The sequence below is a fragment of the Triticum urartu genome, chromosome 7A, assembly GCF_056163025.1.
Source record: "Triticum urartu cultivar PI428250 chromosome 7A, HENAU_Tu73, whole genome shotgun sequence".
NCBI classification, from domain to species: Eukaryota; Viridiplantae; Streptophyta; class Magnoliopsida; order Poales; family Poaceae; genus Triticum; species Triticum urartu.
In genome coordinates, this window is record NC_141879.1 from 267,616,192 (window position 1) to 267,632,994 (window position 16,803).

The window sequence follows — 16,803 nt, forward strand, 5'->3', positions numbered from 1 at the left end:
CTCGTATCGATGCTTAAAAGTCTGTCTGAATCATGTTAGCAATTGTTGCATTTTATGATTATGAAATTTGGCAAATGGATGTCAAAACTGCATTCCTTAATGGATATCTTAAAGAAGAGTTGTATATGATGCAACCAGAAGGTTTTGTTGATCCAAAAGGTGCTAACAAAGTGTGCAAGCTCCAGCGATCCATTTATGGACTGGTGCAAGCATCTCGGAGTTGGAATATACGCTTTGATAGTGTGATCAAAGCATATAGTTTTATACAGACTTTTTGAGAAGCCTGTATTTACAAGAAAGTAAGTGGGAGCTCTGTAGCATTTCTGATATTATCTGTGGATGACATATTGTTGACCGGAAATGATACTAAATTTTCGAATAGCATAAAAGGATACTTGAATAAGAATTTTTCAATGAAAGACCTCGGTGAAGCTGCTTCTATATTGGGAATCAAGATCTATAGAGATAGAACAAGACGCTTAATTGGACTTTCACAAAGCACATACCTTGATAAAGTTTTGAAAAAGTTCAAAATGGATCAAGCAAAGAAAGGGTTCTTCCCTGTGTTACAAGGTGTGAAGTTGAGTCAGACTCAATGCCCGACCACTGCAGAAGATAGAGAGAAAATGAAAGTCATTCCCTATGCTTCAGCCATAGGTTATATCATGTATGCAATGATGTGTACCAGACCTGATGTGTGCCTTGCTATTAGTTTAGCGGGGAGGTACAAAAGTAATCCAGGAGTGGATCACTGGACAACGGTCAAGAACATCCTGAAATACCTGAAAAGGACTAAGGATATGTTTCTCGTTTATGGAGGTGACAAAGAGCTCGTCGTAAATGGTTACGTCGATGCAAGCTTTGACACTGATTCGTATGACTCTAAGTCACAAACTGGATACGTATTTTTATTAAATGGTGGAGCTGTCAGTTGGTGCAGTTCTAAGCAGAGCGTCGTGGCGGGATCTACGTGTGAAGCGGAATATATAGCTGCTTTGGAAGCAGCAAATGAAGGAGTCTGGATGAAGGAGTTCATATCCGATCTAGGTGTAATACCTAGTGCATCGGGTCCAATGAAAATCTTTTGTGACAATACTGGTGCAATTGCCTTGGCAAAGGAATCTAGATTTCACAAGAGAACGAAGCACATCAAAAGGCGCTTCAATTCCATCCGCGATCAAGTCAAGGAGGGAGACATAGAGATTTGCAAGATACATACGGATCTGAATATTGCAGACCCGTTGACTAAGCCTCTCTCACGAGTAAAACATGATCAGCACCAAGACTCCATGGGTGTTAGAATCATTACTGTGTAATCTAGATTATTGACTCTAGTGCAAGCGGGAGACTGAAGGAAATATGCCCTAGAGGCAATAATAAAGTTCTTATTTATATTTCCTTATATCATGATAAATGTTCATTATTCATGCTAGAATTGTATTAACCGGGAACTTAGTACATGTGTGAATACATAGACAAACAGAGTGTCCCTAGTATGCCTCTACTTGACTAGCTCGTTAATCAAAGATGGTTAAGTTTCCTAGCCATGGACATGTGTTTTCATTTGATGAACGGGATCACATCATTAAAGAATGATGTGATGGACTAGACCCATCCGTTAGCTTAGCACTATGATCATTTAGTTTATTGCTACTGCTTTCTTCATGACTTATACATGTTCCTATGACTATGAGATTATACAAGTCCCGAATACTGGAGGAACACCTTGTGTGCTATCAAACGTCACAACGTAATTAGGTGATTATAAAGATGCTCTACAGGTGTCTCCGATGGTGTTTGTTGAGTTTGCTGTGACGCCCTCGATTCGACCGTACACTAATCATACACGCAAATGTGTACGATCAAGATCAAGGACTCACGGGAAGATATCACAACACAACTCTAGACACAAAATAAAACAATACAAGCTTTATATTACAAGCCAGGGGCCTCGAAGGCTCGAATACAAAAGCTCGATCATAGACGAGTCAGCGGAAGCAACAATATCTGAGTACAGACATAAGTTAAACAAGTTGCCATAAGATGGCTAGCACAAACTGGGATACAGATGGAAAGAGGCGCAGGCCTCCTGCCTGGGATCCTCCTAAACTACTCCTGGTCGTCGTCAGCGGCCTGCACGAAGTAGTAGGCACCTCCAGTGTAGTAGGAGTTGTTGTCGACGGTGGCGTCTGGCTCCTGGACTCCAACGTCTGGTTGCAATAACCAGGTATAGAAAGGGAAAAAGGGTGAGCAAAGCAACCGTGAGTACTCATCCAAAGTACTCGCAAGCAAGGAGGTACAATACATATGCATTGGTATCAATGTTAGGGGTAGTATATGTGGACTGAATTGTAGAATGCCAGAATAAGAGGGGGGGGGGTAGCTAGTCCTATCGAAGACTACGCTTCTGGCAGCCTCCATCTTAAAGTAGAAGAAGAGAGTAGATGGTAAGTTAACCAAGTATCACCGCATAGCATAATCCTACCCGACGATCCTCCCCTCGTCGCCCTGTGAGAGAGCGATCACCGGGTTGTATCTGGCACTTGGAAGGGTGTATTTTATTAAGTATCCGGTCCTAAGTTGTCATAAGGTCAAGGTACAACTCTGGATCGTCCTTTTACCGAGGGACACGGCTATTAGAATAGATAAACTTCCTTGCAGGGGTGCACCACATTTCCCAACACGCTCGATCCCCTTTGGCCGGACACACTTTCCTGGGTCATGCCCGGCCTCGGAAGATCAACACGTCGCAACCCCACCTAGGCACAACAGAGAGGTCGGCATGCCGGTCTAAATCCTATGGCGCAGGAGTCTGGGCCCATCGCCCATTGCACACCTGCACGTTGCGTACGCGGCCGGTGAGCAGACCTAGCAACCTCCATTACAAAGGAAGTTGCGTTACGCGGTCCAACCCGGCGCGTGCCGCTTAGTCGCTGATGTCACAAAGGCTTCGGCTGATACCACAACGTCGAGTGCCCATAACTGTTCCCGCGTAGTCGGTTAGTGCGTATAGGCCAGTGGCCAGACTCAGATCAAATACCAAGATCTCGTTAAGCTTGTTATTTTGAAGTAACCGCGGACGCCGACTAGTGCCAGGCCCACCTCTCTCCTAGGTGGTCTCAACCTACCCTGCCGCACCGCCACAAAGATCCACCCAGAGGGCCATCGGGACAAAAGGTCCTTTCAGCCCCCAATCCGTGAATCACTCGCGGGTACTCTACGAGCCAACTCGTCTTTAGTCATCACATGTATCATGTATAAGATATATAGTATATACCCGTGATCACCTCCCGAGTGATCACGGCCCGATAGTATAGCATGGTAGACAGACAAGAATGTAGGGCCACTAATGGAATACTAGCATCCTATACTAAGAATTTAGGATTGCAGGTAAGGGTAACGATAGTAGTAGCAAAGACGGGCTATGCATCTGGATAGGATTAACGGAAAGCAGTGACATGCTACTACTCTAATGCAAGCAGTAGAGAGAAGAATATGCAATATCTGGTGATCAAGGGGGGCTTGCCTGGTTGCTCTGGCAAGAAGGAGGGGTCGTCGACACCGTAGTCGAACGAGGGGTCACCGGCGGCAGTCTCGAGGTTTACCGAAAATAAATAACGAAGGGGGAACACAATAAATAACATAGCAATCAAAGCATCAAAAAGCATAACATGGAAATACGCAGTGCAAGGGGGTGACCTAACGAGGTACTAGGCGATACCGGCAAAGGGGGGAAACATCCGGGAAAGTGTGGTGGACGGGTGAACCGGAGAGGGAAGGTTGCAGGTTCGCTATGCTAGGTACGTGTGGTGGACGAACGAACTGCGTATTCGGATTCGTCTCTGCGTATTTGGATTCGTCTCGTCGTTCTAAGCAATTTTCATATACAAAGTATTTTCATCGGAGTTACGGTTTAATTTATATGATTTTTAAAGTTTTAGCAATTTACTGGAATTGTTTTAAATTCAAATATTAAACTCTAAAGTGCAGTCAACCCAGTCAACCTAGACCACTTTTGACTAGTCAACAAGACAGTGTGGCCCACATGTCATTGTCACTACTTTTGATTAGACATATAATTAGCAGAAGGACCCCACCTGCAATAGACTAGTTAGTGGGGGGTTACATATTTTAATTAGCAATTAATTAACATGGGGCCGGCCCAGGTGGCACTGGACTTGGGGCATGGCTGGGGCGCATACATGCTTACGCATGCGGCCACGGCCGAGACATGGCCACAGCGCGGCCGGACGGTCTGCAGCGACAGCGGCCATGGCAAGGCCACCAGCGGGCGCGCTGGTACCGGCAGCGAGCGGCGGGTGGCGCCGGCAGTGAGCGGTGGGCGGCGATTGTGGTGGCTAGGCGCGGCCGGGCGGAGCAACAGGCGAGGCAAGCGGCACGGGAGCAGCAGCGACAGAAGCGGCAACAGCTGATAGAACAGCAGCGGCAGCGCCTAGGAGCAGCAGCACGCAACGGCCAGCAACCGGAGTAGCAACGAAGCAGCAGCCCAAAGCAGCAGCAGTGCAAGGCATAGCAGCAGCGCAGAGCACACACACATACGTACGCGTACACGCGAGATCTGGCACAATGGTGAAGGCAGCTTACGGAGTCCAAATCGAACGGGGAAAAGGGGGATCCGAGGGAGGAGCTCACCGCGGTTCTTGTGGACGAGGTTAGGAGGTCGGGGGAGGCCCGGAGCAGTGGCAACGACAACGAGGTGGTGGCGGCCGTGCGGAGAAGATGAAGATGGTGACGGCTACACAGTGCCTCAGCTCAAATCGATGCCCGGAACTGACGAAGGCGACCTTGGAGGACCTCCTGGACATGCTCTCGAGGGACGGCGATGACGGTGGCCGTGGCCACAAGGGCGAGACAGTGGTGACCGCGGAGCTTTCCTGCTCGAAAACGAGCAGATGAGGGGGTGGACGAAGGGGGATCGAGGGGTGGTTGGACAAGGTGCGGGCTAGGGTTTCGGTCGACGTAGTTATAAGCCCATGGGGGCGATGTGGAGAGCATCCACGGCCATGGCCGTCGTGGATGTGCGCCACGCACACCCACTGTGACCTGTAGCGGGAGGGGGTGGAAGAAGGCCCATTGAGTGGGCTGGGCTGGGCTGCACTGTTCATTGGGCCGTTTAGGTGCATAGTTGTGGCTTTTTCCTTTATTCTTTTCTCTCTCTATTTTCTGCTTTAGCTTTTGTTTTGTAATTTTCTTTCGTACTAAATGATTTTTGTTGAACATGAGACTTTTCATTAAAATACTTGGTGATACTATGGAGTTTCCCACAAGGTTTAGGGGTTGTTTCAAATCCATCCAATTTATGTTTGAGTTGAAATGCTCCACATAAGTGCTATTGGGCCACTGATTTATTTACTAGGTAATTGTTGGTGAGTCAAATGAGGTTTGTTGTAACATGAAAATGATCAGGGGAATTTATACCAAAATGCGAACATTTTAACTTTACAGTTTGGAGAGATAATAATTTAGCTTGTGTTTAAAAAAATTAAATTTGAGGTCGGTTCAGAACAAAGTGGTTAGCAAAAATTAAGTATGGTGACTTGGCACCATTAGTGCGTGATTAATGTAGTTTAACTATTGGGGTGTTACATTGGCATTGATCGAGATTAGGATTTGTCACTCCGTGTATCGTAGAGGTATATCTAGGCCCTCTCGGTAATGCACATCACTATAATCCTTGCAAGCAATGTGACTAATGAGTTAGTTGCGAGATGATGCATTATCGAACGAATAAAGAGACTTGCCGGTAACGAGATTGAACTAGCTAAGATGATACCGATGATCGAATCTCGGGAAAGTAACATACCGATGACAAAGGGAACAACGCATGTTGTTATGCAGTTTGACCGATAAAGATCTTCATAGAATATGTAGGAACCAATATGAGCATCCAGGTTCCGCTATTGGTTATTGACCGGAGATGTGTCTCGGTCATGTCTACATAGTTCTCGAACCCGTAGGGTCCGCACGCTTAACGTTCGATGACGATATGTATTATGAGTTATGTGATTTGATGTACCGAAGGTTGTTCGAAGTCCCAAATGTGATCACGGATATGACGAGGAGTCTCGAAATGGTCAAGACATAAATATTCATATATTGAAAGGTTACATTCGGACATTGGAATGGTTCGGGTCGTTTCGGATAAGTTTCGGAGTACCAGGGGTTACCGGAACCCCCTCCGGGAAGTTATTGGGCCTTATGGGCCTAGTGCTGGAAGAGAGGAGGCAGGCTAGGAGGTGGCGCCCCCCTAGCCCAAACCGAATTGGACTAGGGCTAGGGGGCCGCCCCCCCTTTCCTTCTCTTCTTCCTCTCCTTCCTTCTTCTCCTACTTGGACTAGGAAACGGGGAAACCTACTCCTACTAAGAGTAGGAATCCCCCCCTTAGGCGCGCCCCTTGAGGCCGGCCCTCCTCCTCCTCCCCTCCTTTATATACGGGGGAGGGGGGCACTGTCACAGCCCTAGAATTTGTTTGTAATTAGTTGCATTTGAGAGCATCATGCATCATGTCTAAATTCTGAAAGTTGAATTGAGGTTAGTTGAAACCCTCAGAAGTGACTTCAGAAATAATCAACATTAAAATCTTTTCAAATGGGTCCAAGAAAATGTTCATGTTTCTCTTTGAAAATATTGTCCAGAACTAAAATTCAAACCAATATTTTCAGGAGCTCATAAATATTTATTTTGGGCATTTGGAATTAATTCAATAATTATTTGCATTGGATTTATATTTGATATATTTCAAATATGATCCAATAATTCTGGAAATTGTTGTGGGGCTTTATATTAATGTCACTAGTCCATACAACAATTTACAGAAGCTCAGAAAATGATTTGGGTTAAAAATCAAATCAAAACAGATTTAAAGAAAATAGGAAACAGAAAATAAAAGAGAGAGAGAGAGAGAGGGAATCGCACCTGGCCTCACCTGTGCAGCCCACCAACCGGCCCAACACTGTAGCTAGCCGGCCCAACCCATCTCTACCTGCCTTGTCGTCTTCCTCCTCTTGCCAGGAGGACGAAGGGCGTGCGCCAAACGCACGCGTGCATGCGCCGGCCACCTCCTGCTTGCCTGCTCGCCGCTGAACGCCTCTGGGAGACGCCACGCAACCCCCTAACCCCTCTCACTCTTCCCCGTGGCCCTCCTCTCCTCTGCTCTCGCTCTCTCTTCCGAAGCCGAGCGGAGCCGTCGTCGCCGCTCGTCGTTGCCGCGGCCACCGCCTCCCCCTCGACCCCTCACCGTGCCTGCGAGCTCCGTCTCGACGTCCCCGACCCCCTCGACAAGCCACGAGGCCCCGGACGCGCTGCAACGCCGCCACCGCAGCCGTTTCCCTCGTCGGCCACCGGAGATCGTCGCCGTCGATTCGCCGCCTCCCGAGCTTCCCCGAGCCCGCTTCGACGCCTACTGCAACTGTTGTGAGCTGCTGCTGCTCCTCCTCCCCCTCTCCGTTTTCTCATTTGCACGTCGTAGCTGCCGCTTCGCCGATGACCGAACCCACCGCCGCCCGGCTTTGTCGCCGTCGTGTCCCGAGCTCGAACCACCCGCGCCCTTGCACCGCATCGCGCTCCTGGTGCCTCCAGGAGGCCGCCTAGCCCCTCTACGCGCTCGCTTGCTTGCTCTAGCGCCACGCTCGCACGAAGCCGAGCTCCGGGCGCCGCCTCACTCGCCGCCGTTGCCGTTTTCGGTCGCCCTAGCACCACCCACCACCACTGATCGACGCGCCTCATCGCGCTGCGTCCGCAGGACCCAGCCACGTGAGCTCTCGTCGCCGGAATCGGCCGGACGGGCAACCCCGCCGTGTTCCATTTAGCGCCAGCGGCTAACCGCCGTTCTGGATGACGTGGACACGTCATTAGGGGCTAATGGACCACTAATTAAGCCCCACAGTCACTGACACCTGGGCCCCATGTTTTAGTTAACCGCAGTTTATTTCTTTGTTTAGCTTAAACTAATCACAGTGGCCCCACGCGTCAGCGTTGACTTGCTGACGTGGCCGTTCACCAGGCCCCACACGTCAGTGACCCAATCAGTAGTGTGTCACTGACCAGTGGGCCCCACTGGTCAGGTTTGACCTGGACGGTCCTGTTGACCAGCTGATGCTAGCATGACTTAATGCTGATGCAGTAAAGTTTTCTGGAATTAAAATAAATCAGAAATGATTTATAATTTTCAGAAAATACCCCAAACTTCTAGAAATCATAGAAATTCAACCCTAGCTCAGAATGAAATAATTTATATATAAAAAATTATCAAAAAAATTCAAGGAATCCATCTGTACCATTTTCATGCATGTTTGAACAACGTTTGTCCTCTGCTTTGGACAAAACAAATAAAGGGCATTTAAATAATCATATATGGAGTTGGAATTTGAATCATGTATTCAAACCAACTTCATTTAAATCATAGCTAGATGCATTAGCTCAAATCACAACATATTTCCATGTCATGATCATGCATCATATTGTGGCATTGCATTGATTGTGTTCTTCCTAAGTTGCCGGTGTTTGTCCCCTCTCGGTAGACGTGTACCAACGACGAGAATGATGACACCGATGAAGTGTGTTCCTCTTCAGAAGTGTCAGGCAAGCAAAACCCCCTTGTTCATTCCGATACAATCCCACTCTCTCGCTCCTGCTCTCTTTTACTGCATTAGGACAACAACGATTCAACTGTTACATGTTGTGGTAGTTGAACCCCTTTCCTCTGCATGACCTGTCATTGCCACAGTAAATAGATGAAATCCACTAGCATGAGTAGGAGTTGTTTGAGCCCTGATGTGCCTACTCATTCATGTTTGTTTGTCATGCCTGCTACTTCTTAGAGTTGAGTCAGGTCTAATTCATCAGGGATGAACTGGAATGTGGTGAACATATCCTACTGTTTAGAGCTAAGTGTGTGAACACGATTTGGTAAAGGTAGCTGTGAGAGGCCATGTAGGAGTACATGGTGGGTTGTCTCATTGCAGCCATCCTCAGGAACTGAGTTATGTGTTTGTGATCCAAGAACAGTTACTACCACACATTGGGCTCCGGGCGCTCCAAGCTCTCTCGACTTATTAATCAACCTGATCTCTGTCCAGGAGTTGCAACTAGTTTCTGGTGTTTGTAGGTAGTGTTAGTAGTCTACCAAGTGGAATCCCGGTACAGGTGGGCTTGGGACAGACTAGGCATAGTGGCCCGGTGTACCAAGTGGCACCCGGATGGTGGGCTTGGGAACCCTGCTCACATCGTTTGGGGCCGTGAGCGACACCCCGGCCTGATCTCCTTGCGGATGGAACCCGAATAGGCGATAAACCTGGACGAGAGACTTGTGTGGTTAGTCAGGTCATGGCCGACTCCCTCACCAGGCTTCCGATTGAAGGTTGTTGAGGTACACGAGTGTACATGGTGGTAAGTGGTGAGAGCATGTGTGAAGAAGTACACCCCTACAGGGTTATCATTATCTATTCGAATAGCCGGATTCCTCGGATATGGAAACTCGGACCCCTTGCATCATTCATAGACAAGTGAAAGTGGATACTCTAAAATGCGCAAGATAAGTGTGAGTGCTATGGATGGCGTTCTCGTAGGGAGAGGGGAGCGGATCCGTAGTGGTGTATTGATATGGTGAATATGTGGAGTCGTGTGCGCCACCTCAAAGAGTTTTGCAGTAGTAGTTCAGGTTAGCCACTGAGTCAAAGCTGGCTTGCTGCAGTCAAACTCCACCACCCCCTTTGTTGATACTGATGCATATGTAGCTAGTTATGATGTAAGTCTTGCTGGGTACATTTGTACTCATGTTTGCCTATTTTATGCTTTGCAGAGAGACGTTAGTCTCGCTAGTAGTTCCGTGTGGACTTCGACGTTTAGCTTGATACCTCAGCTACGATCTTGTGCCCTTAGCAGGATCTGGTAGATAGTCAGGCTTCTTAGCCTTTTTCATTTGTAGATGTCTGTACTCAGACATGTTAAGCTTCTGCATGTGCTTTGACTTGTATGCTCTGAATGTTGGGTCATGAGACCCATGTTTGTAATATCTCGCACCTCGGAGCCTAATGAATAAATACTTTGAGTCATAGAGTTCTGTTGTGATGCCATGTTGTATTTGCACATATCGAGCATATTGTGTGTATGTTATTGAAATGCTTGGTATGTGTGGGATCCGACAACCTAGTTGTTTATCCTTGGTAGCATCTCTTATGGGGAAATGTAGTCTTGTGCTCCCATGAGCCATAGTAGTCCGCTACATCCCGGTTCACCGGAGTCCTGCTAGCCCAGCACTACTGCTCCGGAACACTTGACTGGCCGGCATGTGATTCACTTTGTTCCTGTGTCTGTCCCTTCAGGGAAATGTCACGCGGTGACATCCGGAGTCCTGCCTAGCCTGCTACAGCCCGGTTCACCGGAGTCCTGTTAGCCCAGTGCTATAGCCCGGATTCGCACGCTGCTGACCGACATGCTCGATGTTGATTCATGTATGTCTGTCCCCGTAAGTTAGTGCCACTTTGGGTTCACGACTAGTCATGTTGGCCCGGATTCTCTGTCATATGGATGCTGGCGACACTATCATATACGTGAGCCAAAAGGCGCAAACGGTCCCGGGCCATGGTAAGGCGACACCCGTGGGAATACCGTGCGTGAGGCCGCAAAGTGATATGAGGTGTTACTGGCTAGATCGATGTGACTTGGAATCGGGGTCCTGACAGTTTTGGTATCAGGGCCTGACTGCCTGTAGTATTACCAAGCCAAGTTGGTCAAAGTCGTGTCTAGAAATGCTTTAGTTATATAAGGGAATTGATTGTGGAAGGGAACGTAAGGTTCTTTTTACTCCTTTACCTTATGCCCTTCTGATCTGAGTCAACCTCTTCTTTTCTACGGGGATTAAGAACTAGGCCTTCTCATCTATCTATCAGGATGACGAGTTACTATGATAGAGACTTATAAGATTGATGGATTCAAGCCCCAGTTCAGTTCCTACTACTTCCGTGTGTTGATAGTTGATCTCGGAACCTTGATATTGTGATGCTGAGTGGCTATGCCACCATTTTTTTAGGATGTCTCAAATCTTCTTCGAGCATTTACAGCCGTTATGCTGTCTGAGTCATCCCAGGTTTCTAAACAATCTGATGCATTTGCAAATTCCTTCTTACCGCTCCGAAGTTCCTTTGTGTCAGATTAACCACACTAACTAGTGTGCTAAGGTACTTCATTGCCTCGGTATATATGTTGGAGCTATTATCATGACTCTAGGTGTCTTATGAAACCATCTAGTAATCCGGCCATGTTTATGTTCCCAGTGTGATGAATCTGGCCATCATTCTTGAAAGCATCCCGTGATGCCATTTAGTTAGTAGGCATTCCACTCCTGGGTTCTTGAACCCGACATTCACTCTACTCATTCATGTTGATAGTGTTTGCTAGTTCCTTTAGGATATTAGTAACCTTTGCGATAGTCCACAAGGTCCATGGTATATCCTTCTTCCAAATACCATGAACCATTAAGGCATAAGTTCTTTGAACCAAAAGATCACAATCAGAGTACTCTGGAGGAGTTCTCCGTTCATAATTGTGACTCTGCCAGTTCTACCTTCTCTGCATGGGTTATCCGGAAGAAACCTGTTGAGCTTTGCTCGACATACTAATCTATGCATACACAACTCAGAAAATTATATGCTCCTTGAGTTGTTCCTCTTCAATTGTATTCTGACCCTAGTCTATCACTTGATAGTCAGTAATAGTTGTGCATTCGTCTTATCGATGCCTATTACTCCCGTGGTCCGTCAAGCCGTTCTATTTTAGAATGACTAGGAGAAACAAACTCCAGTACCTCATCCATTTCTAGGATTGGGTCAAAGCAGTTGTATTCCGCAGATCAAATGCAATCAAGCTATTGGTCTATTCTACCTTGAAGTATTATCCACTTTATGTCAGGAATGTCATGAGAATTGCACCTTCCCTTACAAATTCTTGACGTAGTGATACTTCTCGCCATCATTATTCATTCCTCGGTGTCATGTTGTCGCAACCGGAATACCGACAAGTGAATTGTGATGTGTGAAATCAATACTCCTAGCAACTGTGTTGCTTGGTAGTTAATGGACAATAACCTCATACTTGCGTGTTGGTTATGGAATCATGATTCTAAGATAGATTGTGCTACCTAGACCATTTTCCTGGTGCACTCCTCGATCTTTGAGCTAAGATTGAATCCCTTGCTTTTCTGATCATGTCGTCTTGCCTTGAAAAGCAAGATTGTTCTCGAGCTTAGAGACATATCAGTGGTTTGTGATTTTCCGGATATCTTCTCGGAAGTATTACCAGGTTTTCCCCTGACTGTTATGTTGAGCTCGTGATCATGTTGGTTTTCCTCTAAACCACCCATTCTCCAAGATTCTGTGTTGGATACCCGTGAACTAGTTCAATAAGCTAAACAATAACTTGGAGAGTTGGAAGATGAAAGCTTGTCCCACTTAGTTCATTTTCAAAGGGATATCCTTGTGTTTTTGTGGTTGTTGAAGAAAGATGATATCTTCATCGATTGCTCCTCGTGATCAGTTGTTGAACCTATCACCTTCGCAAACCTTGATTTGAGTGTGGGCCATCGTCAAATCAAGTTAGAACCAACGATATTCGTAATGTTGTCTTACTCGTGGTTGACTCCTCGAGCATACACCATTACATCTTTGGTATGACCAATACTATCACATTGTTCACATAATGGTGGAAGTCCAGTGATATGGAAATGCCGATGAGTTGCTATTGAGCCCATCAGCAACATTGTGTCTCCCCCATGAGTCATGTTGAACATCAACCTAGTGTTGAAAACTTTGTAAGCAATGCCTTCGTGTTCCGTTCATGAAGCTTATGCTTGGATGGAAGAAGTGACTTCCTCGAATTCATGTGCATTTGGTGCAAGTTGCTGCCGTGTGTTCTCGAGAAAGATTGTTTTTGTTTCCTCTAGTACCATCCCAAGTCAGTTATGCATGGGTGAATGTATTCTATGGTTTGGTAGATTAATTACCTCCACTCCATATGTATTCCCTAGCACACCAAGCCACTGATTGACTTGTTCAAGGAAAAGAAGTCTATGCTTGGGATCTAATCCATGGACTTGCGTAAAGACTTCGAAATCCTTGATGATGGTTCCCGACCAGAACTCGATAGTGTTTTATTATAAGACTACTATGTGGTCATTCTTGTCTTGGACAACATGCTCACATGTGTGTAGCAAAACCAACTCATGTTTTGGAGCTTGCTATCGTAGTTCATCTCTCGAGAGTCTCGCAACGTTATCTCGTCGACTTGTGTTGCAACCTTTCTTTTCTAGACATGTTGTTTGAAAAAAATCATGTTACCAGTCAGATCTGAATCTCAGGAAGATATGATGGTTGGAACATTTCCAAGATCTACGATGTAGGCCCGACGAGGTTGATGTTCTAGCCGACACACCTAGTCGGAAGATCTATTACGGTAGTATCTTGAATGAGCAATGAGACCATCTTCTCCATGAGTATTTGGTATGACTTATTCCACAAGTTGTTCCTTATGGATTTTTGTGCTCCCGAAGTCCGACCTTTACTTGATGGCCATGTTGATGCTTTTAAGCATTGACCGTGGTACCTAGTACATCAAGGAGAACATTAGAAGCGGAGTACTAAATGTCTCTCGGTCAATCATCTAGATTTGCTTCTTTGGCATTGCTAAGGAAAAATCTGAGAAAGTGATGTCCTCCTTGCATCTGCATCCTCCATCACCGTTCATCATGGTAGTATGATGTGTTGCCAGGATCCTCGGCACGGATGTTGGTAAAACCTTGATGAATACAGAAATGCTCAAGTTCTTGAGAGCACGCTCAGTCACTGGGTTATATCCTTGGTATTAATTGGAATGTGCCTTCCATTCCCGAGTTGTCCTATAACTCTAGTTTCTTCTCCAAACTGAGTATGCCATTCTTTAGAATTCATTCAAACGATCAATTGTGATTTTCCTTAGGCTGGTATAGAGAGTTTCAATGATCTCTGTATCAAAAGTAATTCTTTTGCCACTTAAGGGAATAATTCTACGAGTCACCTTCCCCGAGGTGTCCCGTTATGGAATCATGGCAATTATCTCCTCACTACCTTGAAAACCATGCACTATCCTACTCCGGCATGGAATTGTCTCCTACCAATTTGAACCTTTGCCATATGTTTCTCATCCATCATCTCTGATGTGTGTTTTGCGTCTTAGCTCAAGGGATGTTTCTACGTCTCATTCCGTGAGTTGATCTTCTGTTCATTAAGATCGATGATCCATTCTTGTGAGGTTGTCTTGCTCTCTTGTCGCCATGTTGGATGAAGTTCTCTAAGGAAAGGATGTCATAATCAAAGATGATGATCGAATCAACGTTCTTATGAAGTGTAACATGGATCGTGAAGACTGTGTCAGTTCTGTGTCCCCTTTGTCTTCTTACCTCACGTCCTGAATCTCGGGACGAGATTCTTGTTTAGTGGGGGTGAGTTGTCACAGCCCTAGAATTTGTTTGTAATTAGTTGCATTTGAGAGCATCATGCATCATGTATAAATTCTGAAAGTTGAATTGAGGTTAGTTGAAACCCTCAGAAGTCACTTCAGAAATAATCAACATTAAAATCTTTTCAAATGGGTCCAAGAAAATGTTCATGTTTCTCTTCGAAAATATTGGCCAGAACTAAAATTCAAACCAATATTTTCAGGAGCTCATAAATATTTATTTTGGGCATTTGGAATTAATTCAATAATTATTTGCATTGGATTTATATTTGATATATTTCAAATATGATCCAATAATTCTGGAAATTGTTGTGGGGCTTTGTATTAATCTCACTAGTCCATACAACAATTTACAGAAGCTCGAAAAATGATTTGGGTTAAAAATCAAATCAAAACAGATTTAAAGAAAATAGGAAACATGAAATAAAAGAGAGAGAGGGAATCGTACCTGGCCTCACCTGTGCAGCCCACCAACCGGCCCAACACTGTAGCTAGCCGGCCCAACCCATCTCTACCTCCCCTGTCGTCTTCCTCCTCTTGCCAGGAGGACGAAGGGCGTGTGCCCGTGCCGGCCACCTCTTGCTTGCCTGCTCGCCGCTGAACGCCTCTGGGAGACGCCACACAACCCCCTGACCCCTCTCACTCTTCCCCGTGGCCCTCCTCTCCTCTACTCTCGCTCGCTCTTCCGAAACTGAGCGGAGCTGTCGTCGCCGCTTGTCATTGCCGCGGCCACCGCCTCCCCCTCGACCCCTCGCCGTGCCTGTGAGCTCCGTCTCAACGTCCCCGACCCCCTCGACGAGCCACGAGGCCCGGACGCGCTGCAACGCCGCCACCGCTGCTGTTTCCCTCGTCGTCCACCGGAGATAGTTGTTGTCGATTCGCCGCCTCCCGAGCTTCCCCGAGCCCGCTTCGACGCCTGCTGCAACCGTTGTGAGCTGATGCTCCTCGTCCCCCTCTGTGTTTTCTCATTTGCACGCCGTAGCTGCCGCTTCGCCGATGACCGAACCCACCGCCGCCCAACTTTGTCGCCGCCGTGGCCCGAGCTCGAACCACCCGCGCCCTTGCACCGCATCGCGCTCCTGCTGCCTCCAGGAGGCCGCCTAGCCCCTCTACGCGCTCGCCTGCTTGCTCTAGTGCCACGCTTGCACGAAGCCGAGCTCCGGCCGCCGCCTCACTCGCCGTCGTTGCCGTTTCTGGCCGGCCTACTACCACCCACCACCACCGATCGACGTGCCTCGTCGCGCTGCGTCCGCAGGACCCATCCACGCGAGCTCTCGTCGCTGGAATCGGCCGGACGGGCAACCCCGCCATGTTCTTTTTAGCGCCAGCGGCTAACCGCCGTTCTGGATGACGTGGACACGTCATTAGGGGCTAATGGACCACTAATTAAGCCCCACAGTCACTGACACCTGGGCCCCATGTTTTAGTTAACCGTAGTTTGTATCTCTGTTTAGCTTAAACTAATCACAGTGGCCCCACGCGTCAGCATTGACTTGCTGACGTGGCCGTTCACCAGGCCTCACACGTCAGTGACCCAATCAGCAGTGTGTCACTGACTAGTGGGCCCCACTGGTCAGGTTTGACCTGGACGATCCTGTTGACTAGCTGACACCAGCATGACTTAATGCTAACGCAGTAAAGTTTTCTGGAATTAAAATAAATCAGAAATGATTTATAAATTTCAGAAAATACACCAAACTTCTAAAAATCATAGAAATTCAACCGTAGCTCAGAATGAAATAATTTATACATAAAAAATTATCAGAAAAATTCAAGGAATCCATCTGTACCATTTTCATGCATGTTTGAACAATGTTTGTCCTCTGCTTTGGACAAAACAAATAAAGGGCATTTAAATAATCATATATGGAGTTGGAATTTGAATCATGTATTCAAACCAACTTCATTTAAATCATAGCTAGATGCATTAGCTCAAATCACAACATTTTGCCATGTCATGATCATGCATCATATTGTGGCATTGCATTGATTATGTTCTTTTCTCAGTCGCCGGTGTTTTGTCCCCTCTCGGTACACGTGTACCGACGACGAGAACGATGACACCGATGAAGTGTGTTCCTCTTCAGAAGTGTTAGGCAAGCAGAACCCCCTTGTTCATTCCGATACAATCCCACTCTCTCGCTCCTGCTCTCTTTTACTGCATTAGGACAACAACGATTCAACTGTTACATGCTGTGGTAGTTGAACCCCTTTCCTCTGCATGACCTGTCATTGCCACAGTAAATAGATGAAACCCACTAGCATGAGTAGGAGTTATTTGAGCCCTGATGTGCC

General features: G+C 46.7%; 1 long non-coding RNA gene across 1 annotated transcript; it reads right to left on the reverse strand.

Moving 5' to 3' along the window:
- Positions 1-1,914: 1,914 nt before the first annotated feature.
- LOC147959276 (uncharacterized) lies at positions 1,915-5,050 on the reverse strand. The gene is made up of 2 exons (XR_015612123.1): positions 4,654-5,050; positions 1,915-2,210 (listed from the first exon to the last, which is right to left on the reverse strand). It is a non-coding gene; the product is annotated as an uncharacterized LOC147959276 (long non-coding RNA).
- Between the last annotated feature and the right edge of the window lie 11,753 nt (positions 5,051-16,803).